Source organism: Anastrepha obliqua, chromosome 5, assembly GCF_027943255.1.
Source record: "Anastrepha obliqua isolate idAnaObli1 chromosome 5, idAnaObli1_1.0, whole genome shotgun sequence".
NCBI classification, from domain to species: domain Eukaryota; kingdom Metazoa; phylum Arthropoda; class Insecta; order Diptera; family Tephritidae; genus Anastrepha; species Anastrepha obliqua.
Genome location: NC_072896.1, coordinates 73597924 through 73616953, shown reverse-complemented (window position 1 = coordinate 73616953; position 19030 = coordinate 73597924). Strand labels below are relative to the sequence as shown.

The 19030-nt window shown below is 35.7% G+C and overlaps 1 long non-coding RNA gene across 2 annotated transcripts; it reads right to left on the bottom strand.

The window, feature by feature from the left end:
• Window positions 1-4407: 4407 nt before the first annotated feature.
• Window positions 4408-6013, bottom strand: LOC129248139 (uncharacterized). Of its 2 annotated transcripts, none has more exons than XR_008582601.1 (3): window positions 5361-6013; window positions 4554-4741; window positions 4408-4473 (listed from the first exon to the last, which is right to left on the bottom strand). It is a non-coding gene; the product is annotated as an uncharacterized LOC129248139 (long non-coding RNA). The 2 variants fall into 2 exon arrangements; XR_008582600.1 differs by lacking the exon at window positions 5361-6013 and adding an exon at window positions 4852-5322.
• Window positions 6014-19030: the final 13017 nt, after the last annotated feature.

Genomic DNA, 19030 nt, shown 5'->3' with positions numbered 1-19030 from the left:
AGCGAAATATTCAACACATCAGATAATAAAATAAAATGAATAGTAGAATATTGAAGAGTTTTTAAAAATGCGATTAGAGTGCGATTCACCTTGGTATTGTGAATAAAAAGAGTACAAATCAATCATCTTACAAATCAATATGAGACTGTTGGAAAAAATTGTATGCACTCCTGCAACCGTTGTCATTCGGTACTGCTCGAGTTCGAAAGCCGCTGTGGGCACGAAACTGTAAAATGGTAGAAAAAATTGTTTCTAATAATCGTCGCCCGTTGGCAGGCAGTGGCAAACCTCCGAGTGTATTTCTGACATGAAAAAGCTCCTCATAAAAAACCATCTACCGTACGAAGGTGTTGCGTGAGAATATAAGATCAAAGGCTCGTATACTCTCTAGAAGAATTATAAAGAGGCGTGTGAAGATGAGAACTGGTTTGATGAGTTAAAAAGGCCAGCACGAGAGATCATCGCTTTCTGAAATGATTAAGTTGGCAAAAGGTACCAAAAGTGTTAAAGAAATTAAGAGAGAGTTCATCAAAGACGACAGCAATAACATTTTTATGAGAATATGCTGATCATGAAAGACCTCAAGAAAATGTCAAAAGGTGGAAAACATCAAATGGCACACCGAAAATAGAAAGAGGAGCCAATTTAAATACCCAAAAAAAACACAATAAGCGCCAATTATATCTACACTCAAGCTCGCGCAAAATTGTTCACCCCATCGGATGATCTAAAACTTTTGCAAATGGCGTCGTATGTCGATCATATTTGACACTTGTGAACTAAACAGCTGCAATATATAAACAAACAAGCAATGGAGCGCGTAAAGGTTAACACAGAAATTCTCATCACTTAAGGCAGTTTTAAAAATGGATTTGAATTTGAAATCATGATTTTGCGATAAATTTTGCCTTACAAATGAATTCAAAAACCTTAGAAATATTGGGAACCTGCTTCGGTAATAATACTCTAAAGAAAACAGCCGTTTACAAGTGGCATGAACGCTTCAGAGGTAATCGTGAGGCCATAGAGAATGGCGAGCGTAGTGGCAGGCCGTCGACATCGAAAACTGAAAAAAAATCAATAAATTGAATCAAAAATGAAAAACAAAGTTGTTCAATAAGCCGAACTAATCATCAGACCATCAGAGAGTTGGCAGAGGACTTGAATATTGCTCATCGATCCGTTCAGGATATTGTAGCAAATGGTTTGTGTTTGCGCCGTGTTGCCCCAAAAATTTGGTCGTTTGTCCTAAAAGACCTGAATTTCATGTAAAAAGGGGACCGCGTTGATATCGTTAAAGAAATGATTTCAAAGGCTAAATGCGTCCCAGCATTGATCAAACGCATCATAACTGGATCCGAGACGTGAGTTTATGAGTAAGACATGCAACCCAGACAGAAAAAACAAAACAAAAACACATCACAATAAATAATGAGCTATAATGCGATCGTTTAATAGAAAACTTTGGTATTTTTTAATATAAAATTACATATAACATTTTAACATAGGAGATTTTTCAGTGAGTTGAAAATTCATCTCGCCTAAAGGAAGGAATTCTATCGTGCAAATAGTCGGGTATTATTATAATTTTCGACGTGGATTATCGAGACAAGAGTGCATTGATCAACTTACTTCACCTTTTGAAGTACCACCCTTAGCCCCAGTCAAACGCTGGTACAACGACTTCTAATGAGGCCGTCAATCCTTGCAGGATAAATTTCGTGAAGGCCTTCCAAAACCGGTTGTTGTGCCAGAAAAAATCGACGCTATTCATCAATTGATAGCGCAAGTACATCATGTGACATATCGCGAGACAGAGTCATCCTTGAGCATTAGTGGGATCAACATATATTAAATATTGTATAAATATTTGGTTGATAAAAAGATGTATTCTCGTTGGATATCATAACTTCTACTCAAATATGAACGAGACGTTATCAATAAAACGGTCCGCGGATGACATATGGGAAAAATAAATTTTTTGTTTTTTGGTAGGGCTGTTACGAGCTTGACTTGTTTACAGTAGCACAGAACAACAAACTATGTGACATATCACGCTGAAATTTGCCATGTAAGCTTATAACAGTCCTACCAAAAAACAAAAAATTTATTCTTGCCATATGTCATCCGCGGACCGTTTTATTGATAACGTCTCGTTCATATTTGAGCAGAAGATATGTTTAGGCCGCACCCTAATATTAAATATAAATTTTTAGCCACCCTAATGGTAACTGCGCCTACCGTTCCGACTGTTGCTAACCACCGTTTCCAGTCGCTGCAACGAGAAGGCCGTTAACCCTGGCATTTCCCCGCCGAACAGTTAAAACGTTTACCGTGTTAAACGTTGTTCGGCGAGGTTACTTTCACTTTAAATTCTAAATTTAACTTTCACTTGGATTGTACAATCAGGAGCCACCAGACGTGTCAGCCAACAAAGTAAGTAATACGTTGTAAAATATAAATTAATACTTAATATATTAATACTTAATATATTAATGCGCATCTATGCATATATCTATGTATATATATATTACTGAAATAAACTAAAAGAATATATACTGACACGCTGTGTTTTCTGTTTTTTTAAAATATTTCATCGGAGCGACCGTGGAGGTCCACAGTTCAAACCGCCCATTGCGTCGCATCCGAGCGAATATACATGCTGCTGATCTGTTGGCTTGCTGCTGATCTGTTGGCTTGCTGGTGATTTTGTTGGCTTGGATCTTTTATTTTATCCGGCTCGAAGGACCATGTATATTCGCTCGGATGCGACGCAATGGGCGGTTTGAACTGTGGGCCTCCACGGTTAATTTTACAGCACGAGCTCTGATCGATTCTGGTTCTGAGTGTTCGTTCATCACTGAACGCCTCAAACGTAGAATCAACCTGCCATCTAAACGCTTGCATGCCCAAGTCTCGGGCATCAATAATTCAATATCTGCGCAGGTAAGACAAGCGTGCTCATTACAACTGCGGTCGCCTATCGACCCTTTTGTAAAAATAAATACAATTGCGCTAGTTTTGCCGCAATTAACTGGAAATCTGCCAACTTGCCTAGTAAGCGCAATGACAAGGCAAGCATTTCCAGATCTCACTTTGGCGGATAAGAGGTTCTTCGTCAATGAACCAGTGGACCCTGTCCTTGGCGGAGACATTTATCCCCAAATTATTTTAAGCGGCTTGAAGAAAAATGTACTAAGTACACTTCTTGCCCAAGAGACTGTATTCGGGTGGATACTAACTGGTCGAGCCGAAACAGTCAGCCCACCAAACAAAATAGTTTCCTTTTTCAGCGAAGTCACACTGGACAAGCAACTAGCTGCCTCGGCATCAAATCCATCAAGCATCAAGCTGGGACCATCACTCAAGAGCGCCTGCTCTCAATTCTTCCGGAATGAGACGCGTCTCGCGAAAAATCCGTCCCTGCAAGAGGAACTGGTTCACAATTCTTTGCGGTGGCAGAAATTGAAAGCCATCCATCAAACCTTTCGCAAACGATGGAAAAGGGAATTCATCATCGAATTGCAAAAACGCACGAAATGGAAAAATCCACACCTACAACCTCAACGTAATATCTTCCAATACCTACCTAGTAGAAACAAATTTCACTTTGCGATTCACCCTTTATTAGGAGGTGATTGATATTACCACACTGTTATACCCTAGCAAACCTAAGAAGCTACAACAACACCTACAACCTACGAAGGATGCAATTGCATCGAAATTCTCAACAAATTTTTTAAATTTATTTTATTATATGTAGGAATATTTGGATTCACTGGTTTGATTTCCCATTATTTTAGAAATTCCCTACCTGAAGTTGGTTGTAGAAAATTAAAGTTGCTATGAAATGGACAAAAAATAGGTATTCTTAGTTTCATTTACAGTTTCTTTAGTTTCAAATAATATATTTTTATTTATAAAATTTACATTTTCACTACTCATCCACGCCGATATACATGACATAACTTACAATAACAAATCTTCAACACATAAGTGATGCAGTTTTAGTATACAGAACTCTTCCCCTTGCTTACTTTGTAAGCAAAAACTAACATGGAATAATTTCTATAATTCTTCAATAAAGCGCGTAAGTTAGCTCTAATTACTACGTACAATACAAATTCGTTTAAAGTAATTTTATTCTAATAATAGTTGTACGAAGAATTCTCGAATCGTGTGCATTACATATCACAAAGTAAGCAAGAACCAACATGGGTTAATTTTCTATAATATTTCTTCAATAGTAACTGAATGCTCAAATTTCGCATCTTTTCGTTGATTATCACAAACGCGAAATGTGTTGTAGTTAAATTATTTATTTAAAAATATCTGAAAAAGTTCAATATCATGAAATTGAAAGCGTATTCTCGGCGTAGATTTTATAGAAAGAGTTTACTAACCACTTATCAGCTTTGCTTTGCCCAACATTCCTCCCACAAATTCGAACAGGCTTCTCTAGGTCAATTAAAGCTTGGATGATACAAACATTTAAAAAGGCACATTTTCACTTTCACATTTACATTTTCACTTTCACGTATTAACATATTTACCTCTTAGCAGCGGCAACGAGGTGATTAGAGATATCCTTCTAGTTGGCTATATCCCTAATAGCTTCAACATGGGATGGTCGTAGCCACATCAGCTTTTCTGTGCTTCAGCACATATGTTGATGATCGCTTCGGCAAATCCTGCTTGCAACGCACAGCCGCTTTTGATGTTGATTGCCCAACAACGGAACCTATAACACACAGAATTAATTATAAAATTCATTACGCACTAATTATATACAATCATATATTTTAAAATCTCACCTTTAATATAAAACAAAATTTAATTAAAATATTATACCATATTTCGCCCTCGCTCCATGATGATCCAAATGCGAGCTCCATACGTAAATTCCGTGGTTGCCGTGGTCCAAGGATTACTTGTGGGTGGCCCATCCACTAAATTGCCGTCACTGGTAACGCACACTTGTGGACTTTTGACGCACTTTTTATACAGCCCTTATTCACACGCAAAACCGGAATGCCAACAAATTACCACTTAACACTTGTGTAATTAATCTAAAGCCCGACCTGAAATTTTTTTTAGCGCGACGATTTCTCACTGGGTAGAAGAACGTCAAGTTCTAACACTACTCACTGGCACATTTGTCACTTATTTTTTTTTTCACATATATAATATTAATTTTCATTTACTTATCACTATGCATTTTGATCAATATTTATTTAATTTTATTATATTAAATTAAATGCAAAGTTTCTATTTTGTTACTTTCACTACCACTAAATTCGTTTCATACGATAAATGCATGTGTAAACGACCGAAAATTACGCATATTACTTTTGTATTACCTTTGATGTGAGTGACTTGAAACTTTGTGCAAACGTGTTTTCAATCCAGCTGATTATATGAATATAAATTCCATCTTATCAAATTCTCTCACAGCTTCAGCAAAATCTTCCTTGGCTTTAGCTGCCTTTGCTTTCCATTCCGACTTGTCCTTCATTGAACGCCATAACTCTCCACCTTTTTTTGGCCACTTCGGTTACTTTAATGCCTAGATTTTCGCGCTTAACCTGATCGCGCGCATTGTTGAGCCACAACATATATGCGGCAACAGGACGCTTTGGTTTGCCAAACATTTAAATTTTTTATTGCGTTCACGAGTTTATATGGAAAATATAACTAAAATTTGCACAATGTTTAGCACTTCTAATTATTTAAAGTCACAGTTTGCCTAATTTCGTTAAAATTGTAAAACGACCACAAAGCAAACCGATTCACTTTTCACTCACTTGTCACACGCCGTCGACACATGTGAAAAGGAAATGGGTCGAGGTCAGCCATTAAGGAAATTAGGGATTAAGAAACAAAAACAAAAATACCCTACAGGAATGATATAAATGGGTTCGACATTCCAGGGATAGTTTGCGTAAAGTAACGCAAACTATTAGTTTTTTCTAACATCATGCACTTATGTATGCAAATGCTACGAAAAATTATATCTAAATATACATATATTATAATTTTTTTTTCTTCTTTTGCTTATCATTTTGTTCTTATTGTAGCCAAAATATAATAAGAACAAAAGGGAAAAAAATATACCACGGCAGGACACCTCCGTCCTAAAATAATCATTGCTTATCGCAAGGGGGCCGGCATGTTTAGGCCGCACCCTAATATTAAATATAAATTTTTAGCCACCCTAATGGTAACTGCGCCTACCGTTCCGACTGTTGCTAACCACCGTTTCCAGTCGCTGCAACGAGAAGGCCGTTAACCCTGGCATTTCCCCGCCGAACAGTTAAAACGTTTACCGTGTTAAACGTTGTTCGGCGAGGTTACTTTCACTTTAAATTCTAAATTTAACTTTCACTTGGATTGTACAATCAGGAGCCACCAGACGTGTCAGCCAACAAAGTAAGTAATACGTTGTAAAATATAAATTAATACTTAATATATTAATACTTAATATATTAATGCGCATCTATGCATATATCTATGTATATATATATTACTGAAATAAACTAAAAGAATATATACTGACACGCTGTGTTTTCTGTTTTTTTAAAATATTTCATCGGAGCGACCGTGGAGGCCCACAGTTCAAACCGCCCATTGCGTCGCATCCGAGCGAATATACAAGATATAATTCAACAATTAACTACAACACGACGCGTGTCGATTGATGTAAATAAATAATCTAAAGCACGCCTATGAAACTTTAACAGGGAACGAATCTGGATCTATTCACATGAGCCGGAAACAAAAGAGCAATCGACCGTGAGCGTGACAACCTCAATCTAACAAAAGTTGTTTGTGAAAGAACCACCTCAAAGCACTTTGTCGCCTATTTTCCCCGAAAATCTGATAATATCGTAATTATGCCACTAGGAAAACATAACACAGTCAATTCTAAGTGGTTTACAACCATTTGCTTGACAGAAGTTTTAGGAGAAAAACGGACAACCGAAGACACGCATCGGCCCACATAAGAGTGTTTTGAGCACTCAAAAGTTCGAACTAATGGGTCATCCGCCTTACAGCTCTGATTTGGCACCTAATGATTTTTTTTGTTCCCGAACATCAAAACTAAAATGCGAAGTCTGCATTTTCCAATGCTTGCAGAAGCTGTTGAAGCAATTAAACAACTCGTTTTGGAGGTTTTCACTGCCACAAAAGCGCTTTGAAAATTGCTTCAAGCGAATGCAAACGTATATTGACTGGAAATAAGAACATTTTGAAAGCCAATAAAGCCATTTTCATTATTATTTTACTGTGTTTTCGTTATTGGATCCCAAATATAAAATGCCTCATTAAAGATATTTTGCGTAAAATAGTCAGAATTTTTACCTAACTTGATAGAATTGAGTTTAATTTAACGTCACATTTTATGTAACCCCAAAATAATTTTATTTCTCCTTTTGTTCTTGTTTTTTCTTTTTTTATTATTTTTACTAGTTTCAAGCAAAAGTGGTCTTTCTTGCATTTAGTTCAATATCACATTTTATGTTACCTCACAATAATTTTTAAATTTTATTTTTTTTTTGTTTTTTACTAATTTCAAGTAAAAGTAGTCTTTGTTGCATATAATTCAACATCACAATTTATGTTATCCCAAAATATTTTTTTTTACATTATTTCTCCTAGTTTCAAGCAGAGTATTCCAGAATAATGTTTTATTTTTATTTTTTTTTCTTTAATTATTTTTCCTAGTATGAAACAAAAGTGGTCTTTATTGCATTTAGTTCAATATGACATTTTATGTTACCTCACAATAATTTTTAAATTTTAGATTTTTTTATTTTTTTTAATAATTTCAAGTAATAGTAGTCTTTACTGCATATAATTCAACATCACATTTTATGTTATCCCGAAATATTTTTTTTTACATTATGTCTTCTAGTTTCAAGCAGAGTATTCCAGAATAATGTTTTATTTTTATTTTTTTTTCTTTAATTATTTTTCCTAGTATGAAACAAAAGTGGTTTTTATTGCATTTAATTTAACGTCACAATTTATGTTACCTCAAACTGTTTTTTTTTATTTTTTTTTTTAATAATTTTTAGCAGTTTCAAGCAAGAGTGGTCATAATCAAGAAGCATGAATGGTATTACAATAAATGCAGATATCTACCTTTGCGTGTAATTTTCTCTGAAATAGACATTACAAAAGTTATAAAAGGTGGTCATGCAGATGTCCAACAACAAAAGTGGCTACTGCTTTCCTTTCAATTAAAATGCTACGCTGAGTGCTTTCTCCTTTAATTAAATATCTACTGTCCTTTAATTATTATGAAGAACTTGTATCTGCTCTCATTTATGCTTTTATATAAATATTAATTTGTTATTGCACTGTATATAACTTTTTATGTTCAAATTTTATTTGAGAAACTGTAATTAAAATATGCTGTAAGCAAAGTAGTTTACTTGACCAGTTATATAGTATAATAAAAAATGCAAGATGTGAACGTTGATGTCTGCTCACTGGAAGGCTTCAAAAATCGAGTTTGCACAATTTAAAAAATGGTGAAATAGATGAGATACGGCAAACAAAAGCAGCAGCATTAGCCTTCTCTTAAGTGAATAATGAAGAAGAAGCTGAGAAAAAATTGGCAAACGAAAAAAGGCTGTAGAGAAGCGTGGAAAGGAAAGTGGCAGCCAAATATTGGAGAAATAATCGCTTTTTTGAAGACAAACAAATACATGCATACATACTTATATACAGCGCGCGAAAAAAATATAGCACCTCAAAATTTAGAGAAGTTTTTACTGTTTATTCATCTATTTAATTGAAATTATTTCTTTATAAAAATATAGTTCATTCTAATAATAGAAACCATAGTACTACAAATTTCGAACTTTATACAAGAATTACAAAAATTCGAAAAAATTTCAAAATTTTTAATCAGAATTTAAAAGAAAAAATGGGGTATGCAGTTTTATAGTCTATTAAATTTTAGTATGGCCGAATGGGTTATTGACACATCACATGATAGAAAACCTTTTTTCTAACAGTGGCCGCTCCTCGGCAGAGACTGGCCTCCGAATATGTTTTTTTTACCATAAAAAAAGCTCATCATAAAAACCCATCTTCCGTTGGCAGGCGGCGTAATACTGCAGGCCCGTCTATTTGTGTGGAAACATTAAGACGCACTCCAAGCATAGGGGGAAGAGCTCCACCAAGCTTCCAAGAAAGATATGAACGCCAATTATATATACATGAATATACAGTCTTCGCCGAAAGTATTCGGCGTCCCATTAATTACTGAATATTTTCCGTTGCAAGGACAGAGGAGCATTTTTTATAATCCTTGAGAGACTCGCGTATAAGTTTTCAATCTTCCAGTCCACTAGTGAGGTTTTTTCTTCTACTTTTAGATTTATTATGGTGGGATTTTGTCTCGGCAAATCGCTTAATAGCACATTTGACTGCGCACCGCGAGTCTCCCACCAAATTAGCAACCTCAACCTGAAGCTTCCGTTTCTCAGTTAAAACTTGGATTCCAAACTTTTGTCGTAAAAGGGTTCCCTTTTTTAAGCATTTCAATGAAAGTAAATTATTTATATCCGTTAGATAGTTGTGCACGAAAGATTATTCACACTTTAACTACCAAATTTAAAATGCCAAAATATTTTACGTATAGCTTTAAAAACACAACGAAAGCATTTTATTTAGTACTAGCTGACCCGACAGCGTTCATTCTGTCAAATTGATTTTAAATGTGGCAGTTTATATCTCAACCTTAAGACGTTTTTACTCTGCTGACCGTCACACACCGCCCTATCATCATGATGACGGTTCTATTCAGCGGAATTGAAGAAAAGGGTCAGCTCCGGTAACCTAAGTATGTTCGCTTTCACGAACTTTGGCCATCCTTTTGAGACCCACTAAAAACCCCGACTGGGATGTTTGCCAGAGGGCTTCAAACTAAGAGGCGAACTTAAGGTTTAAACCTCATTGAAAAATAATCTAAATGATAAAATGGGTGCTTCAATGACAAAACATAGAGATAATTAATTATTTATTATTGTTATTATTAACATAGGGTTAATAACCGATATAATAAAGAATAATGAAATAAAACGTATATAATTATTTTCAGAAATCGCTTTATTGTAAATCAAGTGAATCATAATTATTAAACAAAATCTGTTTTATTTTTATTGTAGTGGTTTATGATATACAACGTTTTTTGAATTGAATATACAAACAAATCTGATGGTTTTTCAACACTGGAAGAGGCACAATACAATTGACCATGAGAGAAACATGGCTTTTCTAGATTAGTTAATAATGTTTGTCTTTTGTTATTCTTAAAATATGTTTGGATCTGTTCAGCCTTGCATGATTATTCTTAGAATTTACTTAACTATTTTTATTTAATATTTGTGAATGACATACTATATTCCATAATTCGTTCTGAAACTAAAACAAAAGAAAGAATATTGCGAGGCCAATCAAATCTATAGCACTTACATTTTTTGACTTTTCAATTTGGTCAGATTCACGATATTATCACTTTTGTGTAAACGCATTAAATCCTCCAGAGCGAACACGCACACACACACGAACGCGCAATATTTGTATGCGAAAAAGAAAAGGGCTGTTTTAGGGATTTCCCGGAAATGATTCGAATTTTTCTTGCCTTACAAACCATCCTTGGACTTTAAGGAACATTTAAAAAAAAGAATTGTTAAGATTGGTCCATGCGTTGTTGAGGTATGCGCTTACCAACACATTTTACAATTCATTTTTATATTATAGATAAATATGTAAACTCTCTCTTAACACTTCCACGACCGGTGACACCAACGTGGGTACATTGGGAAGCCGCTCGTTATTTGCGGTTAACGTGGTGAATTTGGAAAGCCATTTGCAAAGCTTTTCAGAGCGTTAGTTGCTTAAGTCTTTTCAGAGCGTCACATTGCTATTCGGTGTTAATTTTAGTAACTTTGCAAAAATATTCCTTGGAAATGATTACGAACGAGATAACACTTTAGAAACTAATTATTCTGATCTGCTCTCTAATGCTGCTGACGATTTCGACGATTGTTATTTAGAAGAGACAAGTGAAAGTGATGCAGCATCGATAGATTCAGATTTCACTGGAGTGCGAACAAGGCAACGGAGCAAGCCTTTACCGAGTGATTCGATTCCAATTTCTTTAACTAATAAACGTAAAAGAAGAAGATGTAACGTCTGATATTCATACAAATGAGAAACCCACAAATTTGCGTTACATTTGGGGAACTGGTTTGCTACCTACTATGAAAAACAAAAATGTTAGATGAGTGCAGAATTTTATTAAAGTACAGATATTTTATTTTCAAAAGAAGCTTAATAAAACATATATTATAACTAAACTACAATATATTTTAATTTTTTTAGAATAAACAGAAGTTCATTTGTATGTAAGTGAGCATAAATAAACCATAGCATAACAAAGGTAAGTGTTTATGTAAAGTTGGAGTTTATAATAACATTAACAGAAGAAGGTACAGGGTCCGGCACTCGAAGTGTATCCAATTAAGAAGGCCATACATTTAGTTTGGAATATTACTTTTATTCAATTCAAAGTAAAAAATGTGTGAAAATAATACCAAATTAAGAATCAATTTACTTCGGCAATTGACCTTTTGACATTGGGTAATCTGTATTGGTAAAAATGAGCCTTCTACCAGAGAATGTTAACATTAACATTAACAATATTAACATTAACATTAACATTCTCTGCTTCTACTGAGTGAGAGTGAGTATTATACAGAATGTTACTGTGGGTCAAGAAGGATAGGAAGAAGATTGCGCCCATCAGAGAGTGCGTGACGTCACGTCCTTCCGAGTTGTGCAGTATTGCCAACCATTTGCTCTTCGCAATAAATTTAGTGCTTTTTTATACCGAAAATGCGAAAATTTTGAAGTTTCATGTTTGTTTCTTTTTTTTTTTAATTTAAAGCTACCGAAACTTAAGTTAAAAAAAAAACTGTATTATTATATTGTACAAAATAAGGTTAAAAAAGGCCACTCTGAGAAGATTTTAGTGCTAATGAAAATTTATTGATCCTTATAAAATTTGATATTTTGAAAATGTGAATTTAATTTTTTCCTCCTTTTAAGGTTATGCAAGAATATTAAATGTCCCTCTCTCAACTCTTCTTAAGATTGAAAACCTTTTTACACATTTTAAAAGGCGTTTGAATTTACTGAATGCGGATTAAAACCATAGAGGCGTAATCGTTTCTTCCGGCCATCAATCCTTAGTGGGACAAATGGCATCAAGAGGTGTATTCATTGTAAAAATACCCACAATTCACAAAATACACCACAAATACCAGAAAATACTAAAGAAACCATTATGGCATTTTTACAAAAAGAGTACCTTATCTAATTACATAACCTCATACTCGAATATAGCAAATACTAGTACTGGTAAATAGTAAGTCGTTCCCTTGACAAAAGAATGTAGCTTAACAAAAAAACTCATAAATTAAATTGTACATAACCATAACACAGTTATTTAAAAAAGCGCACATTCTAAATGATTCTTTAAATGATTCAATAAAAATTTGTTGTGTTATTTTCTTTGAATGGGAATTTTAGTGCGCTTTTATATTCAAAGGTAGGCAATACTGCAGTAGCGAGAGAGAGATTTGACTGCCGAAAGCAGAAGAACACCAACAATACTTGCAATCGCGAGCAATGCCACCAGATGTTAAAAAAAGTAAAGCTAAATAAAACTGAGTGAATTATTTAACTAATTTTTAAAAAATGTATATTTTACAAAATTATAAACGTTACTTTTAATTAGAATGAAGAAAGAACTAAAACTCCGAGAATATATAACAAAAGAAACTGCTAAATCAAGTTACGAAAATGGTAATCTGGCCATACTGGTGCTAAAATCACGTAACTCGTTGTCAAATTCGCTGAGAGCAAGGTAACGGGACCACGATAGGCGACATCTCAAAATTATTTCCATTATGAGTATGGGTGGAATTAATAATAAGTAAATGAGAGTTATCATAACCTGTAAGTGGGGCCATAATGTAAGTATAGACCTTTTTTCTTCGCTACTTCTCTGCTCGCTATCATGCTACTCGGCTCAATTGTGGAAAAATTTGTCTGTGAAAGCAACAACAAAGTTATCGAGCAAAGTTACCTCATATAACTGGTGTAACTCACTATTTTACATACAAATGTAATTTTAAACAGCTCTTTTCCAGCGCTACCAACATGGCTTTATCTATACCAGTTGCTTCATCTATTCTTCACTTGCTAACGCTTAAGGAAAAGAAAAGGCTTCATATAAAACAAAATTTCCATGATTTCTTATTTGGCTTACCTAATTTTTTTTTTATTCTGATTGAAAAGTTAGAATTTGTGAGAAAATTTTTCTAATTTTTGGTCAAAATGTTGAAGTCCTATATTTTCTTCGCGAGCTGTGCATGCACATCTAAGACGATTTATTAGCACATACAAGCACACATCTGCAAACAAAATGCAATATTAGAAGAGGCAGCACGCGTTTCACTGTGTTTTCTCTCAAGGAAGCTGGCAAATGCATTAATCTTGTGTGCAAATCGACAGTTATGGCTAAGTAAATTGGGTTTTGGGGAATTTGGGCGCTCGCGCGCCACACCGCACTACTAACACCCGCTAGCAGCAAGTAGCAAGCAAGAGGAGCAACACCATAAGCAACTTCTGTTGGCACTCATGATGCAATTCACGTTGCACCCCGCTTTTTAGTGGTGTAGGTAAATGCAAACATATCTATACTACATATGTGTATAGACTTACTCGTATGTATGCTAGCGCATGTGTGAATTTATTTGTAATGTTATTTTATGCACTTGCTAAATTATGTGCGCAATGGTGTGTGTAAGTGATGCTGCTGCGCTTACACTCCCGCATATCCGTGCACTTGGATGTAAGCACAAATGTCGAAGTTTATGTGAAATAACAAAAAACAAAAAACTATCGAAAGAATAATGCTATAAAACAATGCGAAAGCAAAGTTGAACGAGACGATAAAGGAGCGAAATCGAATTTCGCATGCAAATTTAAACAGGAAACTATGCAAAGTGGGTTTTTGTGTGTTGAAGCTACAAAAAACCGGAAGCTTCTATGAATACACGATAGTTGAAAGAATGGTGTATATATGTAAATGTATGTGCATGTATGTAACAGTGGCAACCATGGTTGCAGAGCAGCAGAGAGGCAACGCAACAATTATCGCCTACCCTCAGCCATGTCAAGCAAACTACTTTCGTAGCAGTCAGTAAGTCGTCGCGTCGCGGAACAGTCGAGCCATAAAGAGAGCTGAACTTATTTAATTTAATTCGTATTAAAATCTGTACTATTTTTGTTACATAAATATTTTGTAATTTCCAAAATATACCGGTACAGGTATCTTAAATAAACAATCATTTGTTACATATGGGGGCTCGTCCCAAACAATTGCTTGACCGTCACCCGAGGCCATATAACACAGAAGCATAACGGTGGTTGCGGCGCGTAACACATGCAAAGTGCACAGCGTTGATGGCAAGCAGCGGTAGTACATACAACACACGTTCTAAAGGCACATTAAAAAATTTAGCAGAAACCGAAAACGACAGCAGAAGCAGCAGTAACAAGGAGGGAAAGCAGCAGCACGAAGAGGTAAAGCAGAAAGTCGAAAAGGAGCAGCAGTACATGAAAGAAGCACATAGTGAAACAGTAGAGCAAGAACAACAAAATATGCCGAACGAAGACAATTTACAATTAACGGAGCTAGTACGGCTACTGGCTAGAAAAATTGAAATAGAAGAGCAGCACAATAGAACTACGAAAATAAGTGCAGAAAGCTTCGAGAAAATTATCCCCGAGTGTGATGGAAGCAGTATACCAATAAAAAAGTGGTTTGACAATTTTGACATTAACGCGACAGCATACGAACTTAATCCAAAACAAAAATATGTGCAAGCGCGCGCGAAAATGACGTCGGTCGCAAAACTATTCTTAGAGACAACACAAATAACCGAGTACGAAGAGTTAAAAACGGCATTAATAGAAGAATTCGCGAAAGAATACAATAGTGCGGAAGTGCATAAGAAACTGTCGGAACGCGTAAAAAGGAACACAGAGTCGTTTCACGAGTATTTGTTACACATGCGTAAAATTGCCTCACTAAGTGATATTGAGGAAACGTCTATAGTTCGCTACGTTGTCGATGGTTTGCGTATAAAAAGTGAAAACAAACATCTCCTGTACAGGTGTAAAACATATAAATCGCTACAAGAAGAATATGAAATTTTTGAACATTTTATTAAAGACGAAAGATCGTACGACGGGGAGCGCGTAAATAAGAGCGGCAAACCTCAAGTCGCGGACAAAAAGTCACCTATAGAAAAAAAAGAACACTGTTTCAATTGCGGATCCCCAAGTCATAAACGAAGGGACTGTCGTTCTGAGACAAAGTGCTTTAAGTGTAACAAATTCGGACATACGTCCAAGGAGTGCGAAAACAGGTCAAAATTTGTTAATGTCGTGATTGAAAAAGAACGCGTAAAAGACGTATCGGTGAACGGTGTCCGAATAAATGCGCTCATAGATACGGGATCAGATGTTACGATAATGTCAAAAACAACTTTCGAAAAATTAAATAGCGTCGATCTGCAAAAAAGTGATACTACGTTGTTCGGTCTCGGTAATGTAAAAACTAAACCGGTTGGACGTTTTGTAGGCGAAATATGCGTCGATGATTTATGCACAACCCAAACGACGATGGTGGTGCCAAATGGCACTATTCAATACGACATGTTGTTAGGCTGGGACTTCGTTAAAAAGTTTCGTTTTGAGTCCGGTACTGACGGATATTCGTTTATATCCTTGCGGTCGCAACAAAACATAAAAGAGCCGCCGAACGCGAACATTTACAACATAGCTGAGTCATCTAAGGAGATAATGGTTCCGTCGCGATTTGAAAAGCAAGTGCAAGAAATGATAACGGATTACAAGCCTGCAGCTGTAACGAAGGAAAGCATCATATCTCTGAGTATTGTTCCGGATACTACAATGAAACCATTCCATCATTCACCGAGCCGGTTGCCTCATCATGAACAAAAAGCTGTAAGTACACAGGTTGATGAATGGTTACAACAAGGAATAGTGCGGAAATCCTCGTCGAACTTTGCCAGCCGAATCGTAGTAGTAAGAAAGAAAGACGGCAGCAGAAGGATCTGTATCGACTATAGAAACTTGAATTCGATGGTTCTGAAAGATCGGTTCCCGGTGCCGGTTATTGACGATGTACTTGAAAAATTGCAGAAAGCAAAGTTTTTTACAGTTATGGATCTGGAAAATGGGTTTTTTCATGTCAAGATAGACGAAGAAAGTAAAAAATATACGGCGTTCATCACCAAAGAAGGTTTATTCGAATTCAATAAAGCGCCTTTTGGGTTCTGCAACTTCTGAATATACATATGTATGTGGCTATTGTGTGTATAGCAGGATTGCAAAAAATTGGGAAAACCATTCGATATTCGATAGTTTTTATAGCAATTGCATAAAATTTGCTTGCATTTGAGTGTTTGTGAATTTTTAGATCGACACTTCTGGCTTAGAAAAGCTTATTATTAACCTTTATGTAAATTTGAACAGAAAAATAAGCTCCATGGTGGCGTAAAGTACTTAGTGCCTTTAAGGAAATTTCGTACAAATAGTGGATTACCAGGATATGTAAAGAGACAACATGGACACATTTGATAGCAGTTGCTACTTGCAAACTCCACTCATGCCCCGAGAGTCGATTCTACGATACCGGCGCGACCGCAATTACGTCTGGAAAAGGACTGTCACTTGAGCAGCGTTTCTCACCGATCATTAAAACTGGTTAATGGTTAAACTGGTTACATAATTAAGTTTGATTTAAGCAATTCAATTAAAAGTAATTTAGATTTATCCTTAAAAGGAGTAAAGTTCCTATCTAAAGAATTCGACATCCCCTCTATGGGGAATATGGAAGTAAATGCACTCAAGAAGAGGTAATGAGTCCATAACAGTACTAAAAATTACAAAAAGGAAAGAAGTGCAAGAATATGTATTTCACAATGGAAAGATTGGAAATTGATCAATAAGCCTTTTGTTTTACATGACAGGTTCGGTTCACTAAAAGCCAACGATCTAAGAGCAAAACGTGCAAATGACTTTTGAATGCTTTCTGGATATGACAGTAATCTTACGGACTCCATATACTCGTATAGCATATTCCAGCTAAGGTCGAACTAATGAAGTAAATAATAATTTTAACAAGTACGGATCATTAAAGCCTGCATCAAATTTCTTAATGGCGGTAAGTGTGAAATACGACTTAGCAACAGTGTAACTTGTGTGGCTATTAATAAAAAAATTGCATCAAAAACTACATCAAGATCAAAGATTTCGAGTAGTCAATTGCAGCCCACTAATAAAATTAGGAGGTGGGGATTAGGACGCGGGAATTAGAGTATGACAGGTGGAAACATTTACTAACATTCTGTTATGGTGGCGAATAAGTTCGCAGCGTTTTTACCGAATACTTTTATTTACACAAAAACCAATAGTTATATCATTAAGTTAATCAGTTATATATTCACCGTTGCTATTTACAACCTCTTCTCACCCCTCGGCCAATTTGTTGATGCCAGTTTTTAAGGACCTCTTTGTTATCGAAGGTAAAGCACTTCATATGGTTAAACAGGGAGATGGCAACGGTCGGTGTAAGGTCCGGAGAGTGCGGCTCTGTGCAAAATAGGGCCTGCGTTGTCATGAAGGAGTATGGTTTGAGCGTGTCGATCAGGTATCAGTCGAATCGCCTCATTCACGCGAAATGAAGAACTCCTTATTTACCGTGGCATTCTTTTCGAGCATTTCTCAGTGCCCCATGCCCTTCCAGTCCCACCAAGCACATATCATGGTCTTCTTTAGATGAAGATCCGGGTTGACTTTTGGATTTGGCATATTTCCTGGAGCCACCCACTTCATTCTTTGCTTCATATAGGCACCAGGGTTTCATCATTCAAAATCATTTTTTGTTCATTTAATAAAAAAAAAATATTTAAAAAAATATGAATGATTAAATTTGCACCACCTAGTATTTACTAAACAAAAAACTGGAAAATACTCGTATATTCAAAGCAGATTTTTTGTAATTAAAATAATAAATATTTCTGAATACTGGTAACTCTGCAGCTATGCTTGCCGCAACCAAGCATTAGCGATTTAGGTGTTGGACACCCGGACATAGCAATCGGTTGAGGTCCAACCAATCCTGTTAACTATTGTGTAGATGAACCATATTTTAATAAGTTATTTCGTACTAGAATTCCACCTAGACGTGAGTGTGTTGACAATATGTTTATCTGGTCGGAAAAGCTGCTTACGGATTTTTATTGAAATTCTAGCCATTAATGAGGTAGCTGTCTTGTTAGCCAAAAATGTGACTACCTATAGAGAAATATATATTTATTCCGTTAGAAAAGCGGCGATCTCTGTTGTCACTAACTCCATTCTTGCTCGCAAATGCCAGGCATCTGTTAATGAGATGGTGGAATATATCCGCACCGATTTTATATGGGTGCCTAGGCAAAGTGACATTCCAGGGAATTGTAAGGCACACAAATTAACGAGAGAGGGCTCCCCTCCTGTAGCGAATTTCTTTTTATCAACTTTTATCACTGGTATTTCAAGTTTTGGAAAGAGGAAAATCGTAGGCCAGAGCCATATCAAATGAATAAGGTTGTCTTTCAATGATTCTTGTTTAGTTCTTGGAAGTTAGTGAGTAGGTTATTGTGACGCAATCTCCGACGATTCTCTCTGAAATGCCGCATACAATCTTGATAATATTCTTTTTTTCTTTTACTTTAAATAATAAATTTCCCCTACTTTTTTCACAGAATATACTTATGTGGATTAACGAAACCAACGCAACACAAGTCTTGTCGCGGCCCTTTGTTCCCGAGAGGAGTGAACAAGGGAAAAAAGAAAATACTTATGTTAAAAA